This window comes from Melospiza melodia, chromosome Z (genome assembly GCF_035770615.1).
Source record: "Melospiza melodia melodia isolate bMelMel2 chromosome Z, bMelMel2.pri, whole genome shotgun sequence".
NCBI classification, from domain to species: domain Eukaryota; kingdom Metazoa; phylum Chordata; class Aves; order Passeriformes; family Passerellidae; genus Melospiza; species Melospiza melodia.
In genome coordinates this window covers 73,494,047-73,519,398 of record NC_086226.1, presented here as the reverse complement: position 1 = coordinate 73,519,398, position 25,352 = coordinate 73,494,047, and the positions used below count along the sequence as shown (strand labels likewise).

At 35.6% G+C, this 25,352-nt stretch overlaps 1 protein-coding gene across 7 annotated transcripts in view; it reads left to right on the top strand.

The window, feature by feature from the left end:
* PRR16 (proline rich 16) overlaps positions 1-21,953 on the top strand; it is a 140,317-nt gene extending 118,364 nt beyond the window's left edge. For 4 of the 7 annotated variants that reach the window (XR_010031067.1, XR_010031070.1, XR_010031072.1 and 1 more), the window contains one exon: positions 19,113-21,953. The gene's annotated coding sequence lies outside the window, so the exon portion shown is untranslated. Of the gene's footprint in view, positions 1-8,793; positions 8,965-19,112 lie in introns of all 7 variants that reach the window. The other 3 variants (XR_010031071.1, XR_010031068.1, XR_010031069.1) reach the window with 1 other exon arrangement.
* The last annotated feature ends 3,399 nt before the right edge of the window (positions 21,954-25,352 follow it).

Sequence of the window (25,352 nt, the reverse complement as noted above, 5' to 3'; positions counted from 1 at the left end):
CACAAGAATGTGTCTTCTGTTACTCCAATATTCATTGGTGTTGCCAGTGTACTATCCAAAGATGCTCTGGCCCACTGAATTAATTTAGTAGTATGCAGAGTTAGTGGCTGGATGTGGTGGACTTTGAGAGACAAGTTCCATGCAGAAAATAACTTGGTCAAAAAAGGATGCTTTAATCTGAGTTACTTTTTTTGCCTAAGAGATGTATTTCCTTTTTTGAGTTTACTAACAAAACTTACACAGAGGATAACTTTGTCATATTACTGCAAAAAGTGTGAGCAGGATGTTGCTAAAAAAGAAAAAAGGACAGAAAAACCCCCAAACTTGAGTTTTGCTTGCACCTCAATTGGAAACTTTTGGAACAGATAAGGTTATCTTACTGTTAGTCACCTCTAAGTCCATTTTTCTCAATAGCAACTTAACATTTCTCAAAAGTGTTTCACACTTAGAATCGCTTTGCAAATATTACCACTGTATTCCAGCATCAGTGTTAGACGTTGTCTTGAATATCACCTGCGATAAAGTAACCCATGAGGCAGTTTGTTCTTTTGAGAGATGAAAATTACTGCAATTTCTGAAATAGCAGCAGATCTTGTAGAATAGTTTTTCATGAAAGTATTCATTTACTTTGCACTTTCATTTGCCTTGCAGAGAGAGAAAATCACAACTGCATAAAATAATCCCATAGCTAGCTCATAAAATGTTCAGGCTAGATGAAAGGTTGGGAATGGTGGTGATTAAATTACTATGGACAGCAGCTCAGGCACTTTACATGTACAGATGAATGCAAATAGGTGGAAATTATGTGGAATTAGAGCACTCAATTGCTTCCCCAGTCTCTTACTGCAGTAACTTGATTGACATTAAACCTAATCTAGATTGCTTCCCTAATCTAGATTCTCTCCTCAGGCATTCAGTTACCTGGAAAATTTATCCAGAGAAGCACCTGAGGAAAACATTATCCAGCCTTTTCTGTTGCTCCTGTCTACCTGGCTAGCTCTATGTTTATTTATAATAACAATCATGTGTAGTTATAGTATCTATAATACCTATAGTAGTAGTTGTGATAACTAGTTGGCTAGCTAGTTATTTATTAGTCATCAGTAGATCCCAGGAAACACTACCTGCTTTCTTATATTGATGTATAACAAAAAGGCATTTACAAGAAATACCAGCCTTACTTGCAAGCCTTACAGCCTTGCAAATACTCTAGAAATTACCAGTTGAAGCAGGCAATAAGAATACTGTGGAGTCAATGATATGATGACTTTGGCTTGACTCCATGATGAGACTTCTGTTTTTGCTCTTTCATTTCATGAGGTAAATTGCACTGACTCTGTTAGGACATGTGTCTGTGTGACAGCTGGCATAACTACTCTGTCTTTTCATATATTTTTTGGGCATATATTTTTCATGTATTTTGCATCATATTAGGCCCTGCAGGTACAGCAGGTTATGGGGGCAGGTTTTTGGGAGGAGAACAAAGTCTACTGCAGAGCAAGATGTTTGGGCATGTGGAATGAAAATTTTTGAACAGACAAAGAACATTTAGTATTGGGCCACTGGCAGATTTCAAGGAAGAGACACTTATTTAGTAAAAGAAAAGATGAAGAAATTATTTTTCAAGGATTGTTAACTTCTAGGAATCTTCCAAATAATGCTGAGTGTAGAGGAGGCCTTGAGGTACATTCTGAGGAAGGGCAGACTTGTTCAAAATGATTTTCATTTTGTTCCAAAAGAACTAAATTGCTGTTTTCAAATGTTACCGTAGTCTAGGATCTCTACTGAAACCCAACACTGAAAATTGAAAGAGTTTTTGGATCTGAAGCATATTCTGCTTAGGAAGTATGCTGGCAAATCCACCTGAAAACTGCATCCCATGTCAGGTCCTGAGAAAGCATTTTTGCTTATAATTTCTCTGCTTAGTGCCCTTGGGTAGCTGTCAAAATCCTTCTGGATAGCTCAGTATTAGGATAGAAATGAGAGAACAAGACTGTTTCAGTGTAAAATGTGTTTCTTTGTTTATAATCCTTTTTCATCAGGATGCTCCCTGTGTCTATAGTAAGTAATTAACTGCAGTCATGCTGTCTTTTTGCCAAGGACATGTGCATTATTGTCTGAAAAAGTTGCATGGTTTCACGAAGAACAATGGGGGAAAATCTCATACTTTCTGTAATTTGGAATCATGTTTGTCTTCTAAGTAGACGATAGGGTTAAAATCCAGTCACAGGAGGGAAATAAACATTGCTTTTCTCACTACTAGTAGGATATTTTGACATTTAAAAATCTACTTTCATCTCTGAGGTCTCTCCCTTTCCTTTCTCTTCTATGCACATTCTCTGGATGGATTAAAGAAACAAAAAAAGGGCAAGCTCTTCAAGTGGATTTGATCTGGTCAGTTTTTGCTATGAAAACCTGTGTTCACAGAGAAATTATTTACAGGAATGTTTGTTTCTGAATCCCAGCCAACTGTGAATGTCAGCAAGGCAAAGTGGCTCAGCCCTGCAAATGTCTTTTGCCTATCTACAAAGCCCAAAACACATTAGGTTTTAAACTGCAGCTTTCATTGAGTAAAGGCATCTCTCATATTCAGTAGTCAATAAAAACATTTAAAGGTAGTAAGTTCCAATTTTCTACTTGTAGGGTTTTTTTCTGGGCATCTGTGTTACCAGGTTGATATGTGGCATGTAACATAGGGCTAGGTGAACTTCAAATGAGCCTTCTAAGATAAATTAGTCACTATCTGAAATAATAATAACTATTGGCAAACTTCAGATACGTCTAGGGACAAAACCAAAGTTTTATTTCCTATTTTGTTTTGCCTTATTTCACTTTGACAGGGCAATGTTCTTGCTGTTCAGTTTTACTGGATTGCTTTTCTTGAATATTTGCAATAGTCTAGTTGAAGTTGCTTTGCATGGAATATACATAATAGAGATCATACTTTCAGTTGGCTGATGATACTTACCTATAAACACAAAATAAAATCCTGATAAATATGTTATTTTCTGTGTATTATCTTGTGTCTTAGGAGTTTTATTTTGGTATGCATAATGTTCTTTCTTCAGAAATATTCACCCATGAGAACTCTTGCTCTAAATTGTTTTGATTGGTTTACACCTATATTTTTACATGTAGAATCAGATTAAATTCTGTCCTATTTGCATCCTTTATCATGCAAATCAAAATACAGTTTGGCCCAAGCAGTCTTTTTCTCCATCTTCTGTTATGTTTTGGTTTCCCAGCAGTTAGAATTTCCCCCACTCCACAAAAGGCAGCTTTGTTTTGTGATTTTGAATGTGCAAGCTTTTCACTTTGCTGTGGAGGGCATTCTGTCTTTTCTCTGATAGTAATATTACAGACTACAGTTCTAATATCATGCATACGATTTAATAGTAATAGTTCTATTCTGATCACCTTACTCTGTGTGTGTCTTTGCTTCTTTGCTGTCCTGGCTCACTGGAGCACTGAGATTTGGGGAAGATGGTCATCAGAGGAACAACAGTTGATGTCACAGCAAAATGAGGGCATAAAAAGTTTACGGATTATAAAAATCCAGTTTGCTCCCAGAAGGTCCTCCAACCAGACAGGATAAATTGGCACCATTGGGGCTGGTTCTGCAGCTCATATCTCTGGTGAATGCTCTTAAAATCAGAAGGTTATCTGAGATTTCTCTCTACAGGCGAGTGTTGGCAAGTTCAACATGGCAAGTTCCAAAGAGAATTTTGCCATAAGTACTTTTTATTAGAAATCACTGTGCAAATAGTGGTGGAACATCTTCATGGCTATGGTACTTGACTCTTTGAGGCACAGAAACCTCTCAGACTGTACTCAGATCCTGAACAAGAAGCTTGTCTTGCAGTTTCCTTCAGAATGAGTTGTAGGGTGTATTTTTTGCATTTCTGAGATATGGGGGATTGTTGGAAAATAATGTAACATTTTTCTCATTTTAGGATCACCAATAAGAATGGGAAGAGTACCCAGGTTTTCTTTCTCTTGGGAACCACATGGGTCAGATAGAAAGCAGTATAAGTAGTTTGGGGTGTTAATGATGATGAATTTAAGAACAAGTCTGGTTACAGGAGGAAATTAATTCTGGAGCAGAAATGAACTTCAGACAGTACACATTTCTGAGTTCTTATGGAGATGTTTGTTGGAGGAGAAACTTTTAGAATTTCAATTACTGAGAATATAGTTTAAAATGGAGTTAATTTTCAGCTGAGGGCTAGTTTAAAATGGCATGTTATCTGTCCTCTGTGTGTCTCTAATGAAGACAGAAATGTGTGGTTTGTAAGCCAGAAGATCTTTCAGAGTTCATGGGCTATTATGTGATGAGCTGTATAAAAAGCAGACATTTGGGATAAGTACAAACCAATTTCAGCCCTGTGGTCATGATCAGAATTGGATAATAATGCTCAAATAAATAAAATTATTTAAGAAAATACCTGATATGAAAATGTGAATGGTTAAGGTCAAACATGAAGAAAACCACTTTTTTTTTTTTTTTTTGCAGTTTCTATACTGATGGTCATACATGATAACGTTTAAAGATGACTACAGATATGTTAGCATGATCATGTATTTCTTCAGATAGTACAAATCTTGTGTGATCTACAAATTCTTATGCTTATACATGTCAGTTGCACCTTCAGATTGTTGAAATTTGTATTTTACAGACATTTCATCAGTAAAAATGCTTAGTGTCTAGACAGAAATAACATTACCAGAAAGTTTGATAATGACTAGTGGATTTTTTTGTCACTCAATCAGGTGAACAGCTTAAGCAAATATAATAACTTTACTAATTGCTTTGAAGAGTCTTACATTATCTTCATATTACCTTTAAAATGCATCAGTGTAACAGTTAGCTGTGCATTGAACAGATTTTGTTGACATTAAGTACGGGTTAAAGAAAATATACCTCCTAATAGATACTGTGAAATGTTACAATTAATCCCTGTAGGTTAGATGAAGCTATAGAATGTAAGTTTAAAATACTGAAATTTTAAGTAGTATAAGCATTTCTAATTAAACCCTGGGTTCTGAGAGCACCTTTTTTCAATTTTTTGCAGCTATTTGCATTTAGATATCCTATAAATAAATTATTAAATGCATTATTTAGAAAGTTCTGGCCTGCTATGTGATTTCTGCCATGGGTACAAAATGAGACAGCTTTATGAGTTTGAAATACACCCTAAAATAGTTAATGATGTAAAGACATTAAAATCTCATCTTAGTTTTTATGTTCAAGCTAGGCTTCCTTGCTAAACCTTGTTAAAATTAATGAATAACTCCCCTGTGCATTAGGATTTGGGTATCACTGTTTTATGTATTTTCTGTAATAATTAATTCTGTGACATCTGACAGCAGGGCCAAATTGCATTGTTACTGTTGATTAACCTTGGATTTTAGAAAAGAAACAGGGAAAAAAACCACTAAGACTTGGAAATACAATTTCAAAGTACTTTTATAAGTGCATTTGTTTTAAGTGTGAAATATGTCTATAAATTTCATATTCTATAGGAATGTTTCTTGGACATAGTAATATCTCTTTTTCTTTCTATTATTTAAATTGAAGCTGGGCATGTAATTTATCAAAGAGGAAAACAAACTATTTAACTAATTTTCTTCTACAAATCTATTTTTGCTTTGAGGTTGAACTGAGCCATGAGAAACTCTATAAATTCATTGTATTCTAATGCTTGTGCTTTAGAAAAGCATAGTATTTTCAGCAACTCTAGTAGATGTTACAGGGTTAAATAAAAGATGTTTCTCAGCGCAAATCAGCTGACCCTTACTGGGTCAACGTTGGCTGAGGAATTAATCAGGAACGGCAGAAAGAAGCTAGATGGGACCCTCAATGATTTTTCCAAAGATCTGTGAGAATTCATAACAAAGAGGAAGCTATGACAGAAAATGGAGGTGAATTTTTGGCTGTGTAACCAGTGAATGTTTTAATTTTGTAAGTCATTAGTGATGCAAACTTGTGTGAGGGGGTGCGTGCTTGTGATGGGCAGGGAGCGTGCTCTCCTCGCTGAGGCTTTGTCAGAACAGCCAACAGGCACCGAGCAGTGCAGGAGCAAAGGGCTGGGCAGCCATGCAGAAAGCACAATGAGTATGGATGAGAAATTGAAGAGGGGACTGCTATCAACTCAGATGTCTCACAAAATAAAAAGATAAATCGCCATTTGTTGAGAGAAATTTAGTCTACTTTTAGCATTACCTAAATTTACGTAAGTTTGCATAACTGGAGCAATCCATTCTGAGGTTGTCACCTCCTTCATATGTGACAAGTTCCTGTGTATTATATGTCAATGAAGAGAAAAATACCTAAGGTTAGATTAAGAGTTAGAATGTTGGGACCATAAATGCCTATGGAAGTATTAAAGTCCAGAGAGATTAGATGGATAGGCCCATTTGTACATGAATGTTTTACAACAGTGTCACTCTTTAGGAAAAAGTCAGAAATATTGGAGTGTCTTCTAGTCTTTCAAAGTATGAATGTAACGATAGCAGTAAGGCTCAACATGTTGAGAAGGTTTCGAGACTATGAATATACATTTCCATGGAGAGGACATTTGCATTTTTTTCATGAAGCAAATTCCACCTTCATTAAGTAATGTCTTGATAGAAGTATTCCAGAAAATACCAGGAGAAATTAAATGACAATACTAATTTTCAATTCTGTGAATTTTTTGGAGTGTGATTTTCCCAAGTAAAAGGCTTGTTTGAAAGGTGGAAATCAGCCTGCACTAGATCACATGGAGCATAAATGATTCAGCATGAAACAGTTAGTGCAAATTTTATTTCTATATCTTCCATCAAAACCCATCAATTTATCACTAGTAAGGTACGACAGAAGGAATGAAATAAAAAAAATCTATTGTAAAAGCATTAAATCAAACAATGATTACTTTAGCTGATGTTTTAAAATTAGCTTCTTAAGTACCCCATGCATTTTTGTAAGTACTGAAAGATAGTCAGTATATTTATGAATAAGTGCAATTTCTGGGTATAAGACATGTTTTAAATTCACTAAGAATATGTCACCTTAGGGTACTTTTAAACATAGATTTTGTAATTGCTGGAAAATTATATGAGAAATTAAAATGCTATTAATCATCATTATTACACAGGTTTCTATCGGAATCAACAATAGGAATTATATTTTTATAAATACAGAAAATATAAATAACCTCCTTGGATTTTCTTTCTAATTCCATCTCAGTTAACAGGCCTTTATTTAAAAATCCTATTAAACAAAGGAAGTTTGTCTGTATAATCCTGTGATTTTCTGAGAGAGAACTTACTGGTACTTTCTTAAACCAGATCAAGAGCATATTGATCCTTCTGCAAAAGCCTTTATGTTACTTTTTCCTGATTGCTTATTTTTTAAAGGGAAAAAATTTATCTGAGATACCATCGTCCAACTTAGTTTTTGTAATGCCACTATTAGACAGCTGCAATAAAAACAAAATTATTTGTAATTGCTCCTATACATAGATTTATAAATTATTTTCTATCTCAAGAGCAGAAGACTTGTCTTTCAATTAAAGCTTCTAAAGCACAATATGGATTTTAGCTACTTCTGATATGTCCTTATCAGTTAGTACAGTTCAGCTAACTCTTAAACAATTTGCAGTTTTTGAACTTTCTTATCTATTGGAGCATTTTTTGGGGTAAAGGAAGGAGAATAATACATGGAAAGAATTATTCACTTCTAATCTCTGCTGTAGAAAATCCTTGCGTACCATGTAATCCCCTTTTTTAACTTGTGTATAATTTGACTTCAGCCCACAGGCAAAATAGAAGGTTCACTCTTTTGGTTGATCTCTGTAGCTCTACGGTGACATTTCTCTTGAAATTAGTAACATGAGAAATATAGTTAACACGCTACTCGTCTCAGAGTCGAGGTCATCAAAGAGAAAAAGCTTTTCCCCAATATTTTCACCACCTGAGGTGGCATTACTTGCAAGTAATGCAAGCCAGCAGGGCCAAAGGGTTTGTTTTTTATCCATCCTTTTAATTGCAACTCTAAGGAAAGACAGTGGATTTTGACTCGTAGTGAAAGTAAACATGAACTGTATATTTGTATGGCCAAAATGAAAAACCGAAATCTGTCATTCCTTTCAGCATTTAGATATTCTATCTGACACAAATCCAATTGTTTTTCATTCACTCATAAATAAAGCATGGGACAGATGTGCTAGGTTTACAAATTGCTGGAGAAGGAGATGGTGTTTATCAGCTGCCTTTCTTTTGCCCTCTGTTGCTAGAGATAAGAGAAATCCAAATTGACTTGCCTCCTCTGCCTGAGGCATGTTAAACTCGCAGCTCCCTGTGTCTGAAGCATGCTCTGTGTTTCTGTATGTAGCAGTATGGCTTCAGCTGCTCATGGCTGCTCTGAGGTTTTGGTAGAGGACGGTGCTGCTACTAAAGAGAGAGTACTGAGATGATCATTGGATTTTGGAAAAGCAATACAAGCATCATGCTGAAAGGACAGAGTATCCATTTTTTCGTCTGCTGTATCATGTGCCTGAGGGATGGGGTGAATTTCTCTTTTGCTGCCTCCACAAACATACCCTGTTCAGTGTGTCCAGCAGTTATGTAAGCACTTCCAGGGGCATCACCCCTAAAGCCTCCCCATTAGCCACGGTTTCCCATCGGATCTCCTTCAGACCCTGAGCTGCTGCTTCTGCAAATGTGATCACCGGCCAGGTCATGCTTTGTGCCAGCTGTTCTTCTTTCTCAACAGCCAGTGAAAACCTCAGCAAATTCTGTCTTCCTTCTCAGGTTCTGCACCAGAAGCTGACTTCTCACAAGCTACAGAGGAGGTGAAGTGTTCTGACTCTTTAACTTCTCTCCCCCCAGTCCTTTGAAAGCCACATTCTCTTGCGGATGAGTGGAGTTACCTGACACTCATTGCAGCAACAAAGGCAGCTGAGCCAACCCTTCTCTCCTGGAGTAAGTTTAGACATTCCTTAAAATAGCCTAAAATTTGGTTCTCAAAGTAAAATAATTTTGGTTGTCCTGAGACTTTTAATAGAAAATTTCAGAAGAATGTAGCTAGCAATTTGCCGTTCAGCACACACTCTGTGTTGGTGGGAGGAGTGGTAAGACTTCACTCAAAATGGAGTCTGGTGGTGTTGTGGAAAAAGACTGTTCAGAAATGAGCTGTCAGCTTGTCATTTGTACATTATATTTTTTGCAGTTTTGATACGGTACATGAAAATTTTGTTACATCATCACGGAGCTTTCAGCTGATTGCTGACTTACAGTTGAGGTTAGTGCAGTGATTTATATGCTCACATGCTAAGAATTTCCTCTATTTCTTTCTGTTCTTCTGTTTCCTTGTTTTCTTTTTGGAGAATTACTATGACACAGATAAAACAGTTTACAGAAGTAAATTTAGAATCTTTACTTTCTGTGATGCTTATAAATTGATGCCTTTTTTATTATATAGGGAATGTATTTTGAAAGAGCAGTATTTCTTTGCAATCAGTAACTATGTTGTTCCAAATATTGATATAGATGATTCAGGTTATTATCCAGGACATGTTTTTGGCTACAAAATACAAGAATTGGATATAAAAGCAGCTGTTCCAGTTTTCATCACTGAAAAATTATTATATTGCCCTTACTTAGATGCTCTTTGAGACATTAAGACTTAGGAGGCTCTTAGATAACTTTAAAGGGACATGATAGTGAGGAATAATATATTTTTCAATATTAATAGTGAAGAAAGTTTCATCAGGCCAAAGCTGCAGCTTCTCTCCTTGAATTTACAGGGGAAACATGAAGCCATTTTATTTTTTATTACTATTCTAACTAGGTAAGAATTTCCAGTAAATACTTCCCCTCTCCTTTGTGCTGTCCAAAACACAATTATTTGCACACTTCCATGCATACACAATGTGCACACATAGACACACAAAAACTAACAAAAAACCCAAAACTCCAAAACCCACCTCAAAAACAAAAAAGAGTGCATTTTGACTGTAACAGGGGGAATTATCCAAATGATAGATTCAGGAGTCTTTCCTTCCCCTTTTGCTCCTGTCACATGGTCTATAACACCTATAACAATGTTATGTCACACCTACATAATCATGTTCCGGAAGCTCATTTCTAGGACTGCTCAAAATAAATTAAAAGGCATAATTTTGAGTGCCTAAGAAGAATGTAAATACTGATATTTCTGATAAACTGCTATTTCATCCTTTTTTAAGTCAGTTTCATATGTTTTGTTGTGTTTAAGTGGTGGGTAAGAAAGCTAATAAGTAGATTTTCAGAGGCTGCTGAGGACCATCTCTATTTTTATATATAGGTATTTGCAAGAGCTGTTGAAACAAAAGTTGACCCCTGCAAAGGAAAGTTTGCATTGAGTCATTGTATATTTGCAAAAGTTATCAATTCCTGTATTTATTTTTATAATGCGGTAAGCATATACATTCTAGTAGAGTAATCAAAAAGTAGAGCTCTTCCCAAGGTTAATGTTGCTAGAAAATACATAGTGTTTTCCTTAAGGAGACTTCCAAATGTCTTCAATGTAAATGTCAGGCCAGGTTGATCTCTTTCATGTATATTTGCTGCTGAGAGTACAACACATATGAAGACACCAAATTATACCCCGATATTATTTTCACCTTCCAATCTAAAAATATATTCAGTCTCCTTTGTGGTTTATATTCCATTTCTTCCTCATACCATGATTTCCTTGGGAGCTCAAGAAAGTAACTGGTTAAGTCTTGGTAATGAACGCATAGAAGCCTTAGTATTTTTATTTCACAGTGCAGAAAGGCTCAAGAGTTGATGCAACCCTTTCTATTCTGCCTGCTGGAAAAGGGCTGTGATTGGGTGGGTGGGAAGTCTTCCAACAGGCTGTTAAAGCATGTGGTAAAATCTCTTTGTTGGCCTCAGGACGGACGTCTACTGAATTTAGAGATTTCTGCCCAAGATTCAGTTGTGAGCCACTCAGTTATTTCTAGTAGCTAAAACTTCCTAGAAACAAAGACAGAGCATCCCAGTGTCCAGCAACCTCACAGAAACCCATTTTAAAGAAAATAATTGAATTTGAGTATTTTGACTAACCAGAATAATAATGAATGGTAATAATAATGAATCATTGTGTGCCTTTAGTCACATTGGCATGTTTAGGGAGAACAGGATAATGTAATTTCAGTAATTTCCATACTGTCAGTGAAATGAATACTTTTTTCTTGTGTGGCAAAATATTTGTGCCAAATGATAAAGGAAAAAATAAATCCTTAAAGCACATGGTAATGAACAGTGAGTGGTTAGCTAGAATCACAAATTATTTCACCTCTCAACAGGTAAATTGCAGAAAAAAATGCATCAGTGAATTTATGGATTTTTTTCTGATGTCTTTTAAATCCTTTTGGCTTGCAAAGTAGGTCTAATCCTACAAGGCTGATGGATTGCTCAAGTAATTTGAAATAGATGAAAGATCTGTAAATGTCAAAAAAAAAAGGCAGAAATATTGATAGTTACATTGTGTGCTACATGTCTGTTTTCACCTATATAGTTATTTTTTTTTTTAAATAAGGAGGTGGAGGACTGCCAGCTCACTTATCATCTATCCTTCCTAGCTTCAGGCTGAATAAGAAAAGGTTACACCTGTCAACTGGAAGATGTACTCTGGGGAGAATGATTTTCAAACCCTTTACAGGTCACATTAAGACATGTAATTATACAAAAACCTCTAAACTCTAAACATTGAAAAATAAAAATGTTTAAATAATAGCAGAGGCAAGTCTTTTAAAGCATTTAACTATTCTCTGTGAACTTTGCGTTGTAATTATTTTAATGCCCCTTTCCCTGACTGATAATAGTTTTTTTCCTTTGTGAAGTAGATTATGCTGTATACCAAAATAATTTATTTTTATTCATTGAGTGTAGGTTCACAGGCATTTTTATTATCATCCTGTTTTCTATTGTATAATCAGCTCCAGGAACTGACTGTTGCAAAAGTATGCCACAAGATATCTGAATTTTTACAGAAAAATTACTGACTTACACGGGGTACAGGGTGCTGGTATATTTTCTTACGTATCAGACCTTCCATCCTTTTACTTTCTGGCATTATCTGGAAGGCAGAGATGGCAAGGTCCTCAGATTAATTAAAGAGGTATTAGGTGCAGCACTGATAGGGAACTTCCCAGTACTATATACTGGATGTGACAGTGGGCAGTAATTCCAAATGCAAACCTCCTTCATCCTTGATATTTTTTGTTTTAGTATTTACTTATTCTGCTATTGCCCAGGTAGACAAACTTTGTAACCGACTTCCCAAGTGTTTCAGTAGCTATATTTCACTAATCTTTAGGAATAGAATGTTGCATCTCTTTCTTTTACAAATCTTTGTTCTACCTCTAGTTCACACAGATGTGCATTCAAACTAATTGAGGAAATTTGCTTTGACTCAGCATGAAAAGGCAGGCAAAAATAAGAGCATATGAAAATAGTATCCGATATTACCTAATTCTTATATTACAAGAAATGCAGTAAGAATGACTGGGTGGGTTCCCTGGACCGTAGGAGATTCCCTTGGAGCATCTCAGATACACAGCCTTAATTTGGGAAAACATCAGTAGGCCTCAGGTAGATGTTCATCTGCATCCCTCCATACTCAGGGAAGGATGCAGAAGAAACAAGTTGTTCACCACTAGCATTGCAGGATTTATTTGTTTCACAAGTGTAGCCAAACCTCAACAAGCATCAAAATTCTTTTTGAGTGTTTTGGCTTGTAAGTTGAATATTTCAGATTATTCACTTCTGAAAATAAACAGAAATCTGTAGAGCCTGAAAAGGACAGAATGAAATAAAATGTTAGCTTGTAGCATGTTGATTAAAATTATTGCTTGGATCTCAAAAAAAATCTGCAACCAAACCAGAAATGCAGCCAAATTTTCTTTTACAGAGTGAAGTGCCTCATATGCAAGACTGGCTTTATGGTTTGATTATTGTCTACTGAGCACATGGTATAAATTATTTCATAACCCCTTATGAAGCAAAGCTCAAGTACTTTTCTTTTTAAATGAGCTTATAGCCAAACAGTTGATATCTCCTGTTGAAGAACCACCCCAGACATTAAAGTATTTTTCCGTTCACAGTAATTTCCATATTATCATTAGGCTGTATCTTACAGGGATGGAACTACGCTGAAGTTTGAGTGCTTCTGTACAGAGACACCCACCCCATGTAATTCTCACATGGGTTGTTGCTCTTGGCACAACTGTAGTGGCCACTTGAGCTTGTGGATGTGACCTTAAAACTACCGTCTAACTGGCTGCAGTCTTCTGGGTATTGTCCAAGATTTGGCCAGCATCTAGCCCAAAGGAGTAGAAGAAAAAGTGAATTAACGTGTCTGTGTGTACATTATATGTAAACACATACATAAGATGCATGAATAATGCATAAATATACATATAAATGCTTATATTTACATATTGACAAATATATTCTATTGCACCAATTGATAAGAAAGCATTTATGTGTAATTAGACTTGCTTTTTAAGCAAATCTACATCAGAAGCCTGTCTGCCAATAAATATTGGGACAAGCTATAGCTTCTTAATTTGAAATGAAATGTATAGCTCAAATGTTATCCTCTAGTACAAAGAAAAAGCTGGTTTCATCTTGATAATTTCTTGCTTTTTTATGCATGGTAATTAAGTACAAGATGATTTTTTGAGAAAATAAATTTCTGGGAGCTGGTAAGCGTGTATCTGAGAGACAAAATGAATCAAAACCACCCTCCCAGAAATATTTGTGAGTACTTTTCTCATGAAAGATGTATCATAACATATCCAAAAATTCATGAGAAAATAAGTAAGCTTCCCAGGACTGTGTTCACACTTGGCATAACCAATTCTGTCTTAAAATATACATTATGATACCACCAAAACAGTTTTCTAACACCTAACGAACCAAAAAGGCAAATGAAAATAAACTCATGTAAAGAAAAATTATCCAGTGAAAATGTTTCTAAAATTTGAAATGGTAAACAGAAATGTACTGTCACTGCCAAAAGTATGTCTGAGGAATTGTAGAAATATAATTTATACTTTCTATGCATCCTGTACATACTACTCTACTTAAAATTTATGTGTTCTTCTTTTAAAAGGTGACATGCTTCTGACCAGTGAACAAGACTGCCAGGTTTTCCCAGGATACATCATTAGATCTTTTTCCAGTGCCATTCTTTTCCCTATTAGCATTTTTTTGGTTGGAGTTTTGTCATTTTTTACATTCATCATAGCAACCTGTAGTGTAAGTTACTGACTCCTGTGATGTCAAGATGCCTGGTACCTCTCACCTTGTAACTTTGGCTGCTTAGATATCAGCTATATTGGAAACTAGTGGAATTAACAAAAAATACCTCAAAAACAAAACAAAACAAAACAAATACCAAAAAAAAAAGGAAAAGGCTTGATTGCATGTTGTAGGTCCTACAATATTACTTCTCACAAATCTAAACTGTTTGATACTTGACTGGGACAAGCACTACATAAATGTGGCCAGTAGTAACAAGCAGTAACAAGCAGGAGATTTTGTGAGTTTCATATATTGATAAGCACATTGCCTCTGACATTGATTGCGTGCTTCTCATTATAAAAAATTACAGTAGCTCTCAGAGTCAATGTTCTGGTAGTCTTCATTTTGTTGTGCAAGCAGACAAAGATAGTAAATATCTGTGAATACACTGCTTAAACAGTTGGAGTTCAGTTGGATAACCGTATTTAGCAAAGACTCTCATCATATGCATTCTGACATAATTTATGATTTTCTATTCAGGATTATATTTATAGAACTTTGAATAGGAAAAGCTCTGGAGATAGCAAAACTGGCATGACAAAGAACTTTATAATCTCATTAAGGAAGTGTTGCTAGGAGTGGCTAGTGAGATCACAAGAATACTACTGTAGAAGCTAATACACACTGTCAATGCATAAATTAATGTAGTGTGTAAAGAAGAAAAGGGAAATGTGTACATTTCATTTGTCATGTGTAAATATTTTAACTTTTCATGCCATTTTCAATCTCTTCCTAAGTTTGGAAAGATAAACTTCCAATAAGGAACTGGGATTTCTTATTTACTCATTGGCAAATAAATTATTTACAGATTAAAACAGCAGGATGGGAAATCACACATTAATATGTTTCCTGAAGCTTCTGGTGAAAAAAGTAGGAATAATTACAAGAAAAGTTTGGTGGTGGTTTGTTAGCATCCTGTGTTGTTTAGATTTAGGTGTTTTAGTTTTTACAGAAAAAAGATGTCTCAACAGGTATCATGATCAGGATTTCTTGGACAGTAGAAACTAGCAAAAATTCCCAAAATTTTAGCGAAGCATTCCCTTTGCTTTTAGTAATTCTTCAAATGAGGGATTTAGCATAGTAATTAATCTTACTAAAATAGTAAAAAGCTTAAGATAAAATAAATAAAATAGTCTATATCTGAATCTAAATATTTCTGTATCTTTCAGGAATAAGTAAGTAACTTATACAACAGTGTTGGTTTTGCATTGGAGCAACCCATGAAAGTGATTTTTTCTGAGAAGAGCTGCTGAGAGCTTTCTCTGTGCCTAGCAAAAAATACGTGAGTAGAACTAATAACGGGGCATGTGCTCTGACTTGCAGTGTCCTTAAGACAGGTAATAGCATATGTCCAAATTAATCCTGTCTGGGCTAAAATAGCCCAAATAACAAAGCTTTTTTTTCGGCTGGTCTTTCAGATGCTTCTACCAGACTTAAAAAGATGGAGAAATTACATGGCTTAGTCAGAATCAAGTAAATCTCCCTTTCTCAATGGAACATGAAATACATTTCTTAGTTGTTTTCTCTGATTTTCTTGATAAAGGGCACGAGGCCCAGTATAGAAACCATCACTAAAAGTATTCCTTTCTGTGATTATTGACATCCTCACTGCACATATCTCTTCAAAGTTGGTGATGTCTTCTCTGTAATTTTCTTGATGTCTTCCAATCATGTCACTGGATTTATTGGTCTTTATTTAAAGACTTTATTTAAAGACCAATAAGTGCAGTGGTTTCTCTGCATCTGAGAATGGGGCAGCCGTTTCATGGGCCTGAGGCTGAAAGGAGGCTTCCCTTAGTAGCCTTGTCCCTTAACATTTTCCATTCACGGTATTCTGCTTAGCAATTTGTCCAGAGTCAATATGGTCATGGCCACGATGAGAAGGAGGATTCCTTGCAGATGAGACTAGATTCTCTCTCAGTTTTTTAAGATTCTAACAAACAGAAAAAAAGCAGAAGGACATAGATGGTTTTCAGGTAATACATGCAGCAAACTAAAATTTATTTTTTAGTACAGAAGAATGGTTATCTAGTTTTGAATAATGGGGAGAAGAGCAACATTGGTTTCTTTGATTCTCTAGCTTTTGGGACTTATTAATGATGCTGTAGAAGGAAGAGAATGACATGGCAATGCTGCCCAAGTACTGAAAAGAAGAAGGGACGTGAGTGAACAAAATGGTTTCCTGTAAATTGTCTGAGCCCTAGCTCCCTAATAATGACTTTAATAGGATCAGAGTTTTATTATGAGTTTATTGATAAGGTATGCTGTAACAAAATTATTTTGTAATGATGAATTAAATGAACATATCAGAATGTACAGCCTTGCTATCAAAAGGATAGCAGACTATAGGATTAAAAGCTAGACAATTCAGAATAGGAGTCAGTAATTAGTAGGCAGGTGGTTTTTTTTCAGTGACTGGCCTTCTTTCTCTTGCTGCTCACTTCTTCATGTGTACAATAATGGTTTGCAAATACAGATTTTTGGGGGAGGTAGCAAGAGGAACAGCTGGTTTTTTGATGCAGGCATTGGTACCTAATGAATTTTCCGCTGAGCAAGTTTAACCATAATTTTTAGTTTAAACGTATTCTTTATTAATATGGAAAGGTGCAAAATATTTTCATAGTTTTTACTCTTTAGCACAGTTAGTATAAAGAAAAGAGGGCAGTCTTTTCTTCCTTGGTAGAATATTGATGAAATGAGGGTGGATGTCGCATGGTTGTATGGAATGAATTGAATTGTGTGGGTTGACAACTCTATGACAGAAATGACGGAGAAATTCAAGTATACTTGATAAATCACTTCCTGGTTTTGTAAGCAGTCATCCTGGGTTTGGTTGGGATGGAGTTAATTTTCTTCTTAGTACTGTTTTGGATTTAAAATAAGAATAATGATGATTAACACGCTGGTGTTTCTGTTGTTGCTAAGTAGTGTGTACCCTAAATCAGCTTCCTCTGCTTTGCCAGTGAGGAAGTGCATAAGAAACCATGAGGGAGCAAAATCAGGAGAGGTGGCCCAAATTGGCTAAAGGCACATTCCATACCGTAAACTCATGTCCAATGAACTGAGGGGGCTGGGTGGGAGCTGATCATACAGCTTGAGGACAGGCTGGATATCAGCCAGCAGCTGGTGAGCCATATTGAATTGTCTATCCCTTTTCTTTCTTGAGGTTTATTTATCTCTCTTTTTTTTAAGTGTCACTTTTGTTACAGTTGTTTTTGTTATTGTTATTATTAAAATATTTTCATTTTATTTGGGTTTATAGATTTTTTTCCTCAGTTCTCCCCAGCTCACTCTGTGGTAGAGAGTGATTGAGCAACCGCATATTACTTAATTGCTGACTGGGATTAAACTATAACAGCATGATATTGTCTATTTTTATGAATTACAACTCAGAGGAAAAGATCATATTGCTCTTCGTGTCTACTGTGCTTGGCATTGTATTTTATTGTATTCAGAATTTAAGTTGTTTTCTGACAAAAAATTCTATTTGCATTATGTCTTTTGTGAGTATTATTGTTATTATTTTAAATGTATGTTCGTTGTACCATATTAATCTTGTTCCTGAGAAATAAGCTGCATATAAGGATAATATTGTCTTTTTTGTTGATTCTTATGAGATAATAACATACAGGAATCATTAGCCCAAACGTAATTGAAGCCTGAAACTGTGACATCTGAGAAAGTGTTGTGTGTTTGTAGTGATATGAAGGCTGACTTCCGTTTAAAAGTAAGCTGCTAGCAGATGTTTAGAACATTGTTCTTTTTCATTAACAATGTGAGTCAAACCCTGAATACTTGACTAGGAAAACAACTTCCTGCTAAGCTAGTGGTATCACAAATCTGCCATGTTTGCTAGGCTATTGGGTTACACCGGGCCACTAACAATTCTGAGTGTTAAATAAATTTCACTAAGTGTTTTATCTTTTCATTTAGTGCTGGGGGAAAAACCAAAAAGAATTTACATTACACTAAATTCAGATTCCTTTTTTTTTTTGTCTGACAGTGAAGTTCTGTCCTACCCCATGAAAATCTTTATCAATTTAAGTGGTTCAAGTAAGAAATATGAGGAAATGTGAATGAGGTGCTAGATTCACAAAGCTAATGGCAAAGAAGTGATCGTCCTCCTCATTGAAGTTTGTACCTTCAGGTGTAAGTCACCAAAAGTGCATGAGGAAGTTGTTATTCTTTTCCTCAGGAGGTGTGACTTTAATACTTTAACCTAAATTAGTGTCCTAGCTACCAACAAGTATTATAAGGTGTCTTTGTTAGATACTGCTCCTTTATCTTCCCTAATAAATAAAGCTAGGAAAACTCAGTAGGTCAGTGAACCTCAGCATCAGACTACAGCATTATTAGTGTTTTATAAAATTAAAACAGTTTCACAAAAATGAATATGAAAGACCCAAATCAGAATTATATATAGTATTTTTGTGACTAGAAAACTTACTTGTCAGATGGGGAGCTTCTGCTGAGTTCATTTTCTATTTAATTTATTAACAAGTATTAGAGTCCAGATTTCACAGGAGATGCAAGTAATCACCTTGAAAAAGGGGATTTCAAAGACACCACTGAAGTCAAACCCATTTACCCCAGAAAAAAAAGGCTTGTATACATAATAAAGTGCTACTATAAAAGATCATTTCAAAATACCATTATTTTTTGAACTCCTGCTTACATGAAAACTGAAATGATAATTAAAAATTATATTTTCTTTATTAACTTGTCTTTTTAAAGTAACATTTTTTATAACTTTGCCCTTCTTTTCTTTTTAACAGCACCTTCAGGCTTGAAGGAATATCTATATTTGGAGGCACGTCAATTAATTTGCGTATCAGATTCATCATTGTGACTTCTTGCAGGCCAGATCTGAGAAGTAACCAGGAAACCTGACCCTTAGTGGAGAATGGAAGAACCCTTGAAGTCAGAGCACAACTGAGCACTAGTGTAATCTGCATTGAATCATCTTTCTCAGATCTGACAGCTACAAGCTGAGTCCTGGCAACAGCCACAGCCTTAAATTCCATTGAGTGGGAAAGAAGGATAAGAGAGCTCAATGTTTTGCCCCGTTGCAGAAACTGCTGTTTCCAGGCCTAACACCTGAGTCCTGTGCTGAGCAACGAGAGTACCAAACAAGGAGTTTTTTATGGGTACAGCCAGCATCAACAAATATTTCAATATGTAGCCAAAAGGAAAAAGGAAGCACTTAAGTAATATCAGAAAATGGATGCATTTATTGTAACAGAGAAATGTTACTGTCCGTGGGGAAGAAGACCTCTGTCGTCCCTTGTATATATTCAAAGCCATACAGGAACAGGGCATAAGTGAAGTCACTTAAAAGGATGCTGTCTCCTGTCCTCCACCCGACTTTGAGGAAGTTCCACTCTTAGAGATTGCATCTCGATGCACTTCTGTTATTTGCACTGTCACTTCCATTCAGGGTAATGATGTGTGCCACCATTTGCACAGATGACCCCAGGAGATTTTTGACCACAACAAGCTATACTTTGCCAGGGCTCCAAATGGAATTAAAAAGTTAGAACTGAAGAAAGACATTTATGCTCTCTTTTACTATGGGGATCTCTTCACAGAAAGGATTATGGTCCTTTCTTAGGATGAAATAAATACATGCATATACATACATATATACATATGTATATATATGAAAAAGCAGCAACATGATAAGGTGTATTTAAAAAGGGGATATAATCTTTTTTAATAGCATCCATTTTTTTTATCATATTAGCAGCCGAGAAGTTTAAGCTATCGAATTATACATCAAAAAATGTTCCTGTTGAACATTGACATTTAGTCCCAGTTACTGCTAAAGAAGTCATTTGTAATATGTACTTGACATAAAATTTTTCTAGCCATTTGTCTATACTTCATGGAGAAATCTAACAGACAAGCAACATTTTCAGTTTATTTTTCTAAATAAATGTGTTGTTTGTATTATTTGCAGTCACTCATTTTGGCTGTTTTTCATTATCTCCAAAAGTGATTTAAAGACAGAACCAAAACACAGGGATTGTTTGTTCTTGTTAAGCTGTAATGATTTGCTGAATGAAAGCTTTAATATAAATACTGTAATTTGTAAAATGATGAAGTATATTTATATAGGCAAATATGTATGGAAAACAAAAGGAGGTATTTTAACTCTTAATTTCAGAACATAGTTTATTTTAATATCCACAGGAAGAAATTAAATATATAATGGGATAGGGTTTTTATTATCAATGAGTTTTACTAAGTGAAAATTTGGATGTTTAAGAATGAAATGAATGTAGTCAAATAATGGTGGTTTCCCAAATTATAAAAAGACCTTTTGCCAGTTGTCTCATTTTACTGAAAAACTGATTTAATCATCGGGGGTTGGGTTTTTCTGGGGGGGTGTGTGTGCTAAGGTTTTTGTTTGGTGTTTTCTTTGTTTTGGCATACTGACAGGACCATGAATTTGATACTATTTGCTCGTAATTTGAAAAGCTACAGAATAAAAGATTGTTTCTTAGAACAATCTACAGTTTGCAGTTAAGAAGAGTCATTGTTATCAAACTAATGCAGTGTTTTGTTGTAGAGTTATTGAACATTTCAATGCTAGAGCTGTTTTGAATAAATTTTTTTTCCTTTTTTTCTTAGTCCATTAGCCTATGTGTAATTCAAAGAGAAAAGTAATGCATTTGGTTCCCAGTTCACTTAAATAATTTGTCTTAAGTCCAGTTATATGTATCTGATTTTTAAAAAGCTGAATAGCTTTTTGTTTTTTTCCAGTTCATCGCTTTATGGAAGCATTTTAGTGCTCACTAACAGAAAAAATACCTTTCAACAACAGAAATAATTTTCAAAAAATCTGTGGGTTAACCTTGTGAAGGGCAGATGTCTTAAAAATGTGTTGCTCTGCTCCAATGTGCTAACAAGTGTAATGCGTGTGTGTTTGTGTGTGCGTGTGCACACATGGCACCCTCACCTGCTCATGAGTGAAATGCCAGCTCTGCTGAAGTAAGTGCCACAAGTCCTGTTACTGGAAAAGATGCTCTTGCTACTGTATTCTTTGGTGAAAGACCTGACCTCTGTCTTTGCTTGTGACTCTGAAGCCATAAACAGCTTTTGAAGTTTGTCAGGAAATCAGAAAATTAAGTAAGTTTATGTTAGGCTCCCTCATTTGGCAAAAATTGGGATGATCTTATGATTTGACTCTTTTTATGAAAGTTAAGTGGTCAACTTCCTTTGGTGCAATGGATAAATGAAACCTTTGTATTTGTTAAAGAATGATGTCTGTGTTTTGTTCACACACAATTCAGCTTTTGGCTTATAGTGTTCTTACTGTGATGTCATTCCTGTGTCATTAGAATAAGTTATTTGGACACATAAGTGGCATGGGCTTGGTTTTCCTCCTTTTTAGGATGATCAGTATTTTAAAATTGGAGAGCTTCTTCTTTGAGACAAGTATTCAGTTGTTTAAGAAGGGGACAACATTATTGAAACAATAAGAAAATTTCAGAATAATAATTCGAACACTTCCATCATTGCCTAATAATAACACTTGAAAAAGCTCTTATTTTTGTGGACAAAATGCATTCACCTGTATTTGAAAATAGCCCAATAAAAATCCAGTGGAATAATTTGTTACTACTTGCAAATACTTTTCTGCTATGCTGAGTTCTAGATCAGCTTGTGTGTAAAATTTTTATTGCACAAAACCCACCTAAAACAATGCTCAGTTTTCTTTAGAAAAATACATGAGATATGAAAAATAATGATTTTGTCTCAGGAGTGGTTTTATGTAATTTGTGCAAGGCAAAAATGATGAACAGATACCAACATGTAGGCGTAATTTAAGTGACAGATGTAATTGGAAGATAACACTGCAAACCACAGGTCTCATTAATCACATGCTGTTATTTGCACCTCTGCTTAACTGGGACTTCATGCTGGAAAGTAAATTTCAGTGTGCATGCACACTCATACAGTGTTATGTATCATGTCTTATTTTACTAGCAGTGTCACTGGGAGAAATTCAGAAATTTCTTGATTTTTGTAGATTTAAATTAAATCCTTAGATAAGTATTCAATATTGGATATAAATTGAGATGATGTCTGTATATTGCGCAGATACTCCCATCAGATAGCATTTCAACACAATTTCAGAAATTGCTGGCAAATAATTATCACTGAAATTTCGTAGTTTAAAACCAGAGGAGGTAATTATATTATCTGTTGAACAGCAAAAAAATTGTGGTATTTCCGTTACGTTCATCCAAGCATACTGACAAGACCAGCAGAACTTTTTCACCTAAGATGACTTTTCAGCAACTAATGGGTCCTTTTGTGGGTATTTGTGTCGTGCATATAAGAAAGGCCTACAGAAATAGTTGTGGCGTGATAGTGCGTTGTTTCCTTAGCTGGCATCTGAAAAGGCACCTGGAGCAGCCAATAGGCTTGAAAGGATGAGGTGTGCAAAACAAAATGCCGACTGTTCTAGACTTGTCTACAAGGCAGAATTTCAGCACTTGAAAGTTTTAAAAGGCAAGGATCACCATCTTTCATGAGAAAAATTGGGATATGTTAAAATAGCTCTTTTACAGAGCGGAAGGCAAAGATTATGAAAACCTGGTGATCAGCAGGGTGATATAAAAGTGTCCCTCTCCTGACAGAGCTGCTCCGAGTGTCACATGTTGAGAATGTCCCCAAGGGACAGGGTTTTTTTCCCCCTCTGATCAGTGATGTGCTGGGTACATAGCGAGGCGGTGATGCTGTTACTGAAAGCTGGCCACAAGACAGTGGTGAGCTGTTGTCTGAGGAGGGCTGGGGGAAGGACAGCCACCCTGCTAGGGAGGAGGCTGTTACTGAGACCGGATCGTAGAAGGAATCTCAGAGGACTGCTGAGACTGAATCAATGATTTTCATGAACTGGACTGTTGAAGATGCCGTGAGAGGGGGAAAAAGGGGATGTTGTTCAAAATACTTCTCTCTCTAGATTCAATGTCCTTGCAGATCTGCAAGGAAGCCATGAAATCTCCCCACAGCTGGGCTGAATTTCAGAAAAGATAATTATAAACAAGGACTCCTGTTCAGGAGAATCTGGAAGGAATAGGGTAAAGTCATGGCAGATGGCATAGAGACTATTCAAGTTATTCTTGAAGGAAGAGAGTAAATACATTCTCTTAGCTAGAAAGGCTTGAGAAAGGGTAAAAGGGAAACCACACGGGTAATCAGCAGGGTATCAGAGGCTACTGAGGGCAAGATGTCCTTCAGATAGCTGAAGATTTTTAAAGAAAGTGTAAGGACTAAATGTAAGACTAAATACAAATTTAAAAAGAAAAAAAAAACCCAAACAACAAACCCAGAGCAACATTAATCAAATCAACTCAAAGATACTTAAGATATTTCTCAATTAAAATAATTGAAAGAAACTAGAATTAAGAAATTCTGTTTCTGCAGCAGAGCAGAGGGAAGTCTGGGAGACCATCTGTAATGCTGAAAGATAATCAAGGAAAACAGAAGCACTTGCAAGAAGCTTTAGGAACAAAATGGTCAGAACACTTTAACTCTGCTCGTGCTGTGGAAGAACTTTTGTAGGTTCTCACACATTATTTTTTTTTTTTTGTGGGGGAGCTCATATGAAGTCATGGTTTGCCAGTTTGAGGTGGTGCAAAGCAAAATGAAGGGATATAAAGCTAAGATTTTTAAAGACACTCTGGGATGAAGTAGCCAAATCGTGCCTGTGGAATGAAATTCTTTGTTTGAAGTTATTTTGATAGCTTTTGAGATGTGAGATTGCAACTATGTTGCCAGTTTTATATTGAAAGAGTATGGTCCATTAAATCAGTATGAGGCAAAAGGGTTCAAACTTTAATAATGTCTCTCTAAAAAGAGCTGGAACACATCTAACGGTGTCAATATTACCAAACACCACAGGAAATTGCACAGATGGCTAAGAGAAAACACAAAAGAAACTGCAGCTGGCTAAGAGGAAAGTTCCTGAATTCATAAAAAGATGAAAAATATTGGTGAAAATAGTGATTTTTGTGTCAGTTTTCACAGGCGACAGAGGCCAAGAGTGAAGTTCCAAGGGACATATTCTGTGATCCATGTGTCTCAAAATATATTTGAACATGTGAATATGCTGGAAAAGTAGTATATAATTATGTGGCGAATTTGGTGATCATACTAATAATAAAGGTGGTAAATAGGGGAGATCCTGAATGACTGACTAAATTAATTTTATTAAAATTAAAAATTAAATTGAATGAAGATAAATATAAACTGATATTAAAACAATTTTATATTTTATATATTTCACTTAGCTTTAATTTAGCAGTTAAATGTTTTTGTGAAATTGTTGGTCTTGTGCTTAGGAGGGCGGAAAAAATGGAAGTATGCAGTTAACATTTATTAGGAAAGCAGTAGAGAAAATAAGTGTACATTGCACACTTCATTGTATGCAACAGATATGCAATAGCCTAATATGATATTTAACTTTTTAAATACTATGCCCAGTTCCTTGACTGGAAAACAAACAAGCAAACAAACAAACAAAAAAAGTGTGATCAAACTGAAAACAAAAAATGTGATCAAACTGAAAAAGCTTCAGAGAATGAATGAAGAGGTAGAAAAATAAAATGGTACAATTTGATTCTGTCTGTGAAGTGACAGCAGGTAATAATTCTTCTGCTCAACAGAGGTGTGAAAGAGAAGTAACGTGACAAGATCATGAATGGCATCGAGTGTGTAACAGGGGTCATCAAACAAATCCAGCCACTGGGAAGCTCAAAAATGACACAAAAGTGTTTATTGAAGCAATGTGGAGGGAAGCTGTGGAACTCCTTCACTCAAAACATATTGCATATGCTGAAAGTTTATGAGAATGAGGGACTGTGAGAAGAAAGGGAAAAATAGTAATTGAGAGTTGCTAAATGAAGTGATCCTGATTTTGCTTCTAGTGAAGACACATTTGTGTCAGGGTGAGTATAATGAAGATTAATTTCTACATGTGTGTTCTGGATCAATGTCAGCTACAT